Source organism: Sarcophilus harrisii, chromosome 4 (assembly GCF_902635505.1).
Source record: "Sarcophilus harrisii chromosome 4, mSarHar1.11, whole genome shotgun sequence".
NCBI lineage: Eukaryota > Metazoa > Chordata > Mammalia > Dasyuromorphia > Dasyuridae > Sarcophilus > Sarcophilus harrisii.
In genome coordinates, this window is record NC_045429.1 from 329,456,256 (window position 1) to 329,466,092 (window position 9,837).

The 9,837-nt window shown below is 38.3% G+C and overlaps 1 long non-coding RNA gene across 1 annotated transcript; it reads left to right on the plus strand.

Annotated features, from left to right (window-relative positions):
• The first annotated feature begins 782 nt into the window (after positions 1-782).
• On the plus strand, positions 783-8,798 carry LOC116423705. The gene is made up of 5 exons (XR_004234211.1): positions 783-1,026; positions 5,151-5,268; positions 7,584-7,773; positions 8,307-8,391; positions 8,697-8,798. It is a non-coding gene; the product is annotated as an uncharacterized LOC116423705 (long non-coding RNA).
• Positions 8,799-9,837: the final 1,039 nt, after the last annotated feature.

The following is a 9,837-nucleotide window of genomic DNA, read 5'->3' on the forward strand; positions in this document are numbered from 1 at the left end:
ATGTATAGGACTGCTTGCCATCTTGGGGAGAGGGTGGAGGGAGGGAGGGGAGAAATCGGAACAGAAGCAAGGGATAATGTTGTAAAAAATTACTCTGGCATGGGTTCTGTCAATAAAAAGTTATTTAATAAAAAAAAATCTCTACAACTCTAAAAAAAAATTAAATTAAATTAAAAAAAAAAAAAGAATTGTCTTGTTTCCTCCCTAAAACAAAGAAAGAAATTTATTTAAAGGGAAGGAAGAGAAAACTCTTCCTTCCAAATCTTGCTGAGAATTGAGAATTTAGGAAAATTAAAACAGTTTGTCTATCAATTATGAAAATTCTAAGATTGATTAGTTTGGGAAGAGTTATCTGAAATTGGTGATTGAAACATAATTTCTTATTTAGATTATTTTTTCTTTTAGCTCAGTTCTCTTTGGGATTTGAAGGCATGCTGCAGCCCTCCCCATCACTGGAGGTGGGTGAAAGGAATAAAACCTACCATATTCTCATACATTTTTTGGTAAACTAGCTAGGTTTCTTTAAACCATTTTTGCCATGGGAAAAGAGCCTGTAATAGGTGATGAAATCCCCAAGTAAGGAATGAGTTTAAAAAGTTATGGATGAAATCATTTAATGAAATGTTTTCACCTTAAAGTTGTTTCCATTGTTTGAAGGGATAGCCCATGTTTATGCCCTTAGAATTTTCATTTAGAATTTAGAATTTTCATATTTCTACATCATAAGTCTTTGTTTATTTGCTATTGAGCATCTTAAAGCAAAATTATTTGTGTTATTTTGATCTTAAGGTCGTCTCCCTCGATATCAAGATAAGTTTTGAATCTCCTGTGATGAATCTCTTATTGTTACTGAACTGAACTGAACTTGAAGCTTTGTTGTGGGACTTGGTATTTGAGATACATTTCTTGAGACTGTAACTAATATTGTTTTTTGAGTTTTGAATTCAGGTGGAAATGAAGGACCATTAAGTCAATAACTCACCATTTCAGAGAAATGTCACAGTCTATTCAGAAGGATGAGTGGAGGTCTGTATCTGAGCAAAAAGCTCAACATTAAGCTTTCCTTTATGTGTGATCTTTCTGACCCAATTTTCTAATTGTGTTCCTTTATACAGGAATGTTTCCCACCTAATTATTCCTGAGTCTGGATATGGAGTATAGTATGGCTATTTTTACTACATGTTTAGTCATTATTTGTGCTACAAATATTGACTTCATACCTGAAGTCAAACAGAACCATGGATGCTTTGTCCTGCTATAATAATGTTGCTTCTTTTTCCTCTTATAGCAAATTTCTATATTCAGAGCATGTGATCAGTATAGAAGCCATGAGCACAAATCAAGTATGTAACATCTGGCCATTTTCTATCTGAAAATGTGTAGCCAGAGGTAAATGACTAGCTTTCCATCTGAAATATGTAGTCCTTGGGTAAATGAATATTTGGTCTACTCATCTGCCTTTACTAGATATACAGACTAGCTACCAAACTGAAAGTGTCCAGAGCCGTTGTGCTGATCTTATGGTTTGTGTGCCTGTGCAATCTGGACAGGTATATCAAAGCCATGCCAGAAAACCAAATTGCTTCCATTTGAATTGTCTTAGGAACACTCTGAAAATCACCTGGCAGGTTAAAATGCTAGACACTGAGGTCCTTTCTCAAATTAAACTGTCAAGCATTCCAATTCTAATAGCTTTTAATTTATTTGTTTGTTTGTTCATTTGCTTGTTTGTTTATTTATTTATTTAATTTTTTTCTGAGTCAATTGGGGGTAAGTGACTTGCTCAGGGTCACCCAGCCAGGAAATGTTAAGTGTCTGAGGTCAGATTTGAACTCAGGTCCCCCTGATTTCAGGGCTGGTGTTCTATCCACTGCACCACTTAGCTGCCCCCTCAAGCATTCCAACTCTACTGCAGAGAGCACAACTCCATTGGGCTGAACACATTATAGAGAACTCACACAGGGCAAGCACTCACAAGGTAGTCAGAAAAAGTGATACAAGGACACTCTCAAGGTCTCTCAAGAATTTTAAAATCAATTATATGACATGGGAAACACTGGAACAGGACTGTCCAGCATGGCATACTCTCATCAAAAAAGTACTGTGCTTTATGAGCAAAACGGAATTGAATTAGACTAAAGAAACATGAGATGTGCAAAATTAGAGAAGCTACCCCAAATGTTCATATGCATTATTTGTGTCCAATCTATGGCAGAGCATTCTGAGCTCATGTTGGTTTGATCAGCCATAGTTGGACACACTGTAACTCGACTCTAACATCATAATGTCATTTTGATCCTCTTCAAGTACAAAGGATAACAACCAACTAGATATATATCTTACTAGAGATAAATGTTTGTATGAAATACAATATGAAATTACTTTCATATATTATGTTATTTAGCCACTTCCCAATTGATGGGCATCTACTCCTTTTCCAGTTCTTTGCCAAAAGAAAAAGAACTGCTACAAACATTCTTGCAGATGTAGATCTTTTTTCCTTTTTTATGATTTCCTTGGGATACAGACCCAGTAGTAGCATTACAGAATCAAAGGATATGTACAGTCTTATAGCTCTTTTGCCATAGTTCCAAATTGTTCTCCAGAATGGTTGGATCATTTCACAATTCCACCATTCCACCACCAGTTTTCCCACATCCCCTCCAACATTTATTATTATCTTTTCCTGTCACCTTAGCCAATCTGAGAAATATGAGCTGGTACCCCAGAGTTATTTTAATTTGCATTTCTCTAATCAATAGTAATTTAGATCATTTTTTCACATGACTATAGATAGTTTTAGTTTCTTCATCTGAAAATTGTTTGTTCATAGCCTTCTACTATTTCTCAGTTGGGAAATGATTTGTATTTTTAGAAATCTGACACAGTTCTTTATATATTTTAGAAATGAGGCCTTTATCAGAAACACTGTAAAATTTTCCTCTCAGCTTTGCGTTTTCCTTTTAATCTTTTTTTTTTTTCTGTGTGTGTGTGCAAACCCTTTTTAATTTAGTGTAATCAAGGTTTTTCATATTGCATTTCATAATGTTCTCCAGTTCTTCTTTGGCAGTGAATTCTTTCCTTCTCCAAAGATTTGATAGGTAAACTATCTTTGCTCTCCTAGTGTGCTTATGCTATCTCTCTCACACTTTTTGAATGATCTTCTCTGCCCTTTAACCATACATCCAAGAATGATAGCTCTTCTTTTCAGGCTCTCTCTTTAGCAGTTCTTGTCCCATCTTATAAGCTACCACAAGTGGGAAATAATTCTTTGGTCAATTAAAGACTGCAATATGAGCCTTCTCTAAGTATTTCTGAATATCCTATGAAGAGAAATATCTCCAATTGGAAACTCTCTCAACCAGTCATTCTCTCTATCCAATACTTATGATACTGTCCATTGTTTGTTAGAGTTGTTTCTTCTGAGTTTTGGTCAAATCACCATTAAATGATGATCAGCACTAGAGGCTGCATTGACCAGCTCCAGGCATCATAATCCTGAGATTCAGAACTGACTGGACACTGTTTTGACCAGCCTCTAGTGCCTCAACATCCCTCCAATTTAGAACCATCATTCAAATGTGTGCCTTTAGCTGTATTTCACAAGGGATTCTATGCCAGTATCAAGGTCAGGTATTCCTAGCATCCTTTCATTTTAAATTTCTAAATTTCAAAAATTATATTTTACAATTTCTCCTTCTTTAGGAAGGCCTCCCTGGAATGAGTCACTATGGGGGTATGTTCTCCTTCCATTCTACTTTTCCACTCTCTGGTTGACATGTGAATCCACTTTCCTTTGCAGGAACTCTTAGCCTTAGGTTTCCCATTTTCACTCAGTTCTTGGTTTAACCAAGTATTGGAATTTGGTCAGTCAGAGGCCTAAAATTAGGCTAAAACTAGGAAATTTGGTATCAAGGACAAACTCCACAGGGCAATCTCAAAATCAATTTCAAAACCAAGATGGACTTCAGAACAGGCCCTGGACTGCAAACCTCAAAAAAATCTTTTGCCTGCAATAGTCCCTGCTCAGTTCCCCTGCTTTCCTATCAGTGAGTGAACCTATGATAGTCATAATATCATTATCCTATGATAGTTATAATATCATTATAATATATTGATTGAACTTTTCTGTGTACATTCTGGATAACCCCATTCACAGTTCCATCAAGGTTTTAGGATCTCTCCATGGTAGCAAACTCCTCCTATAACCTCAGAATTGACATATCTTCTATGTAATCAGCACTATTTATTCTACTAAAATCCTTGTCTTGCTTTTCTAGGGTGCTGACTTCTTCAGGAAGCTTGGCCCACCCACTGAGTGTTTAAATGTCATTAAATACCTTTATTTGAGTTGGAGGATAAGCCTGAATTCTTTCAGAAACAACATCAAGACCCATATCTGATAGCTTAACACTTTAGGCTTTTTAGTCCAATCCCCAACCACAATTCCAAAAGACCTTCCTTTCTCTGATACCTTTTACTGCTGCTCCCTCCCCAAAAGTCTCTGTTCTCTCTCATTTCCCCATCCAGGTGTAATGAATAAGTGTTGGAATGGGACCTTAGAAGCCATCTAGTCTTCTCTCTTCTCCTACTCTGATGGTTTGAGACTTTTTGGAAGGGATTTATTACTTTTCAAAGAAAAGTCTATATCAGGGGTCCTCAGACTTTTTAAATAGGGGGCCAGTTCACTGTCCCTTAGACTGTTGGAGGGCAGGACTATAGTAAAAACAAAGACTTTGTTTTGTGGGCCTTTAAATAAAGAAATTTCATAGCCCTGGGTGAGGGGGATAAATGCCCTCAGTTGCCACATCTGGCCCACGGGCTGTAGTTATAGGACCCCTGGGACCACTATGGGGATGAGAGATCTGGCATGGATTCAAAGTAGTGCACTCACCCTATAGATTCTAATACCTCACCATACCTGGTTCTTTTCAGCTAAAGGGAAGAGAAGGGTGGGATAGTGGGCTCCTCTGCAGAGGGGCCGTTATCATTGTCTTTCTCAGTTTCTAGGTTTCTAAGGAGGTAGCAGCAGCACCTTTCTCAATGTTGGTGTAGTCAGGTGATCTTGTTAGATAAGATCTTGTCCTTGTTTTGCCCTCCTCCTCTCCTAATCTCCCTCTCTTTCCCCCCCCCCCACTTCTTCTTTCTAGTCATGATATAAGCAAGCCCCAGGAGGCAAGAACCCAGGAAAGAGTCAGCTGGGATCTGACATACAGCTCAAACCCGTATACCATCTGCCTCTTGCTGCCACCCTCCCAAACTTCTACAGTGAGTATTTTAACAAGATATAAGAAAAAGAGAGTTTGAGGGTGGGGAAGGAGACTACCATTTCCAAAGTAGTGAGGAAAACAGAAAAACCAAAAGTGGGATGGTAGGAATCTTAAAGAGGGCACTAGACTAGGAGAGCCATGGGAGTAACTGAGACTGAGGAAGGAACTGGGTTTGAGACTCCCCCATTAGCCACACAGAGGCAAAAGGAGGGAATCTTTGAGAATAGGGTATTCTTTATAATCTCTTTGGGATATAATCCCAGTAGTAACACTGCTGGATCAAAGGGTATGCACAGTTTGATAACTTTTTGAGCATAGTTCCAAACTACTCTCCAGAATGGTTGGATTCGTTCACAACCCAACAATAATGCATCAATTCCCAGTTTCCCGCATCCCCTCCAACAATCAATTATTTTTCCTGTCATTTTAGCCAATCTGACAGGGTGTAGTGGATTCAAGTTGGTGCACGAATGTTTTGGGCAGCCCTTTTGTAGGGCAAAACTGAAACTGAATGGATGTCCATCAGTTGGAGAATGGCTGAATAAATTGTAGATATGAATATTATGGAATATTACGTTCTGTAAGAAATGACCAACAGGATGATTTGAAAGGCCGGGAGACTTACACGAACTGATGCTGAGGAAATGAGCAGGACCAGGAGATCATTATATACCCAACAATACTATATGATGACCAGTTCTGATGGACCAGGCCATCCTCAGCAATGAGATCAACCAAATCATTTCTAATGGAGCAGTAATGAACTGAACTAGCTATGCCCAGAAAAAGAACTTGGGAGAGACTAAAACCATTACATTGAATTCCCAATCCCAATTTTGCATACCTGCATTTTTGATTTCCTTCACAAGCTAATTGTACAATATTTCAGAGTCTGATTCTTTTTGTACAGCAAAATAACGTTTTGGTCATGTATACAAAAAAAAAAAGAGAGAGAGAGAATAGGGTATTTTGGGGATGGAGAATCTAGATGATACTTTGAGAGCCCCTGAATCTGAGTCTTAACTTGTGAGTAGGAAATATGTCACAGAGCTTATTAAATACTCATAGATATTGGAAGATCCTTATTATCCATCTAAGTTAGAAGTTGGGTAGCAGTTGGTAACATTCCAGCTTAGAATTCTAAAAGCTTCAGTTTCTCTGTCTCTTTGACTCTCTCCCTTCCACTTTTTCTCTGTCTTCCCCCCCCCCTCTTTTTTTTGCTTTTCTCTCTCTCTCCTTCTCTGTCTCTCTCCCTTTTCATTCCCTTCTGTAAAGGACCATTCCTAGGTGAAGGGGCAGGTCAATTCTTTGAGAGCCTCTATAGTTGTGGATCATAAACTTGAAGTCATTGCAAAGCAACCTTCTAAGATGTTCCTTGTAGATTGGGAATGAAATAAATTGGAGGCAAGAGGGAAGAGGAGAGAAGGTCAGACAATGCAATTGCCTCTCAGTTGGGAGGTCAGAGAACGCAACTGCCTCTGTCTCTTTGTATCATCATCATCATCCTCTTAGATGAAGAAGATCCATTCTACAGGTCTGAGTTAGACCTCCAGCAGCTGCTGGCAGGTGGCTCCTGTATCACACAAGAAATAAAGAAGCAGCAGCACTTGAGAGCTGTTCATGAGTAGGATTCTCCCAGAGTTCTTTCTGTAACCAGCAGGGAAGGAAAGGGAAAAGAGACCTGGTAAGACTTTTTGAGTCGGGGTAATTAATTTGATTAATTTGAGTCGGGGTAATTTGAGTCGGGGCCAGCACACCAAAGGGCTGAGCCAGGAGACCCATGAGAGACATAAATGCTTGTTTTGACTATAGTCATCTTCTCCATTTGAAAGTTTGCCTCTATGACATCTCACAAGCTTCAACACCTGCTATAGTGCTGTTTGCCCTCCCTAATAGTTGAAGGAGTTGCAAAGCAGCCTTTGCAGGTGTTTCTTGTGGATTGGGAATGAAATAAATTGGAGGCAAGAGGGAAGAGGAGAAAGGTCAGAGAATGCAACGGCCTCTCAGTCTCCTTGTAATATCATCATCATCATCATCCTCTCACATAAAGAGATCCATTCTACAAGTCTGAGTTAGACCTCCAGCAGCCACTGGCAAGTGGTTCCTGTATCACAACACTTCCTTCTCCCTGAATTCTTCCTGTTTCTCTCCTTTAATTTTTCTCTGTTCTCTTGCTCTGTTAATTTCTTCCTTTATCCTGACATCTCTTTCCCCCTCTTCCTTCTCCTCATCTCTCCTTTTCTCTTTTCTCTACATTTCTCTTTTGCTTTTTTTCTCAGGCCTTCTCTTCTGAACCTTCCTTCTCATCTCTAGTTCTTCAAATGGCTGTCCTTCAACACTGGTTTTCTTTTCTGGTCGTTTCCTGCTGTGTGGCTTTATTGATGGCAGTGAATGCTGAGATTACAAAGAAACCAGTTTATCCTGGAAAGAATGCTACCCCAGAAGAGTTGGAACAGTTTGGGAAAGACCTGCAAGCATATTTCAACTACATAACCCGTCAAAGGTAAATGAGAGTTCCTATGTTGGGTGGGGGCAAAGCTGGGATCAAGGGGTCTATAAAATAGCAATGTGAGATGGTGAAGAGAATAAGTAGTGGGGTTTAATTGGGACATTGTAAAGGTATGTGTTGAGTTCCTTTCCAATTTTGCAATTCTGGGCATGTATGTATAGCATACTTATGTACATATGTGAGCTAATGCAGGATTGTGAGTTGGGCATGAGTCTGGACTACTTAGCAGTGAGATCTTCATGTCAATGTGACCAGAAGTATCCATATATAGTGGGGGAAAAATCCCACAAATTTCCACTAGCTCTGATCCTGGGGACTAACCACATCACCAGCCACATTCTTCTCTCCCAGACATACAGTTCAATGAATCCTAGGTAGGGCTTCTGAATGTCTTTCTCAGCTAGAAAGAAGGGGGTGTGTCCGAAGACTGTATGTGAGTTTTTGAGACATTACTTTGTGTGTGAGCTTAGTCTTGTTCAACTATTGGGGAGTATGATAGCTCTGCTTCCACACGTATTTTTCCATAGGTATGGGAAGAGAGCAGAGGACGAGAGATTCTATCAAGATGGGGTAGATTTCTTGGAGTAGGTGGTTCTGCTGCAGCAATCCCAGGTACAAAGAATCTCCAAATCTCTGAATTTTCCTACATTGAGGGAGGAGAGTATAATGAAGAACTTTATGTGCGTGTGTGTGTGTGTGTGTGTGTGTGTGTGCCCTCCACAACTAGGAAAGTAGAGGGAATGGAAAAAGGAGGAAAATAGTGGTAGATGGGTAACAGTGCCTTCAATGATAGGATCACTTTCCCTTGGGGAAAAAATATGGGTAGAGTCCCAGGAATGGGAGGAAGGTGTCATAATAATTGGAAGAACCTCTGTCTCTGATTTGCCACCCTACTATCCCTTCTCTTGTCTTTATAGGACATCCCATCAGCTAAATTTTCACTGCTTCTGTTTCATTATCCCTTCCCTGTTTCCAGAGACCTGCAGAGAGTCCTGGCTCTAGCTCTGTAACTCCGGCAAAAAGTGAATAAAAAATATTAAAAACAATCCAGGACCACATGATTTATTATTAACAATTATAGAGAAATTAATTCCAATTTTAAATAAACTGTTTAAAATGCTAGCAAATTACCAATTTTCTTCCATGATACAAATATGGTCTTGCTACATAAAATAGGTATGTCAAAATAGAAAAAGAAAATAAACCCAGATGCAAATATTTTAAATGCTGTATTAACAAATATATCACAAGTATCATACAATATGAACACGTTGGATATATGCCAGTAACATAGGGTTCATTTAGTATTAGGAAAACTATAAATTTAATGATATTAACAATGGGGTAACTAGGTGGCACTGGAGTCAGAAGCCCTGGAGTCAGGAGGACCTGAGTTCAAATCTGGCCTCAGACACCCCAGTAGCCTCAGGGGGAAAAAAGAACAATGATATTAACAACAACACATGTTTATGTCAATAGACACAGAAAAAAATCTTGAAAAATATTTCTGCTAAAAACACTAAAAAATTAGGGATAAATAACCCATCTTTAAAATAATAAATAAGATCTATTTAAAACCAAGAGCTACCATAATATTCAATGGAGGTAAACTAGAATTTTTCTAACAAAATGAGGGGTGAAACCAAGATGTTCACTTCTATTTGACATTGTAGTAATACTGGGAATAAGACAAGAAAAAAATGGGGGAATAACCATAAGAGGAAAAAGAAGGATAATAATCACTTTTGGCAGGTGATATGATGGTAGAAAAACTTTAAAAGTCCAGCTAAAGTTTTATTGAAATGGTGAAAACCAATAAATTTACAGGATACAAAATAAATTTATAGACATTCTGGGAATTTCTATATAATAATAGTAAAAGTTGACAAGAGATAAAGAAATTCCATTTAAACCTACTATAGAATATATAAAATACTCTAGAATTTATCTTCCAAGATACTATATATATATATATATATATATATATATATATATATATATATATATATATATATATAGGGCTGAAGCTCGAGTTGATGCCCTGAGGTCCCAAGCACA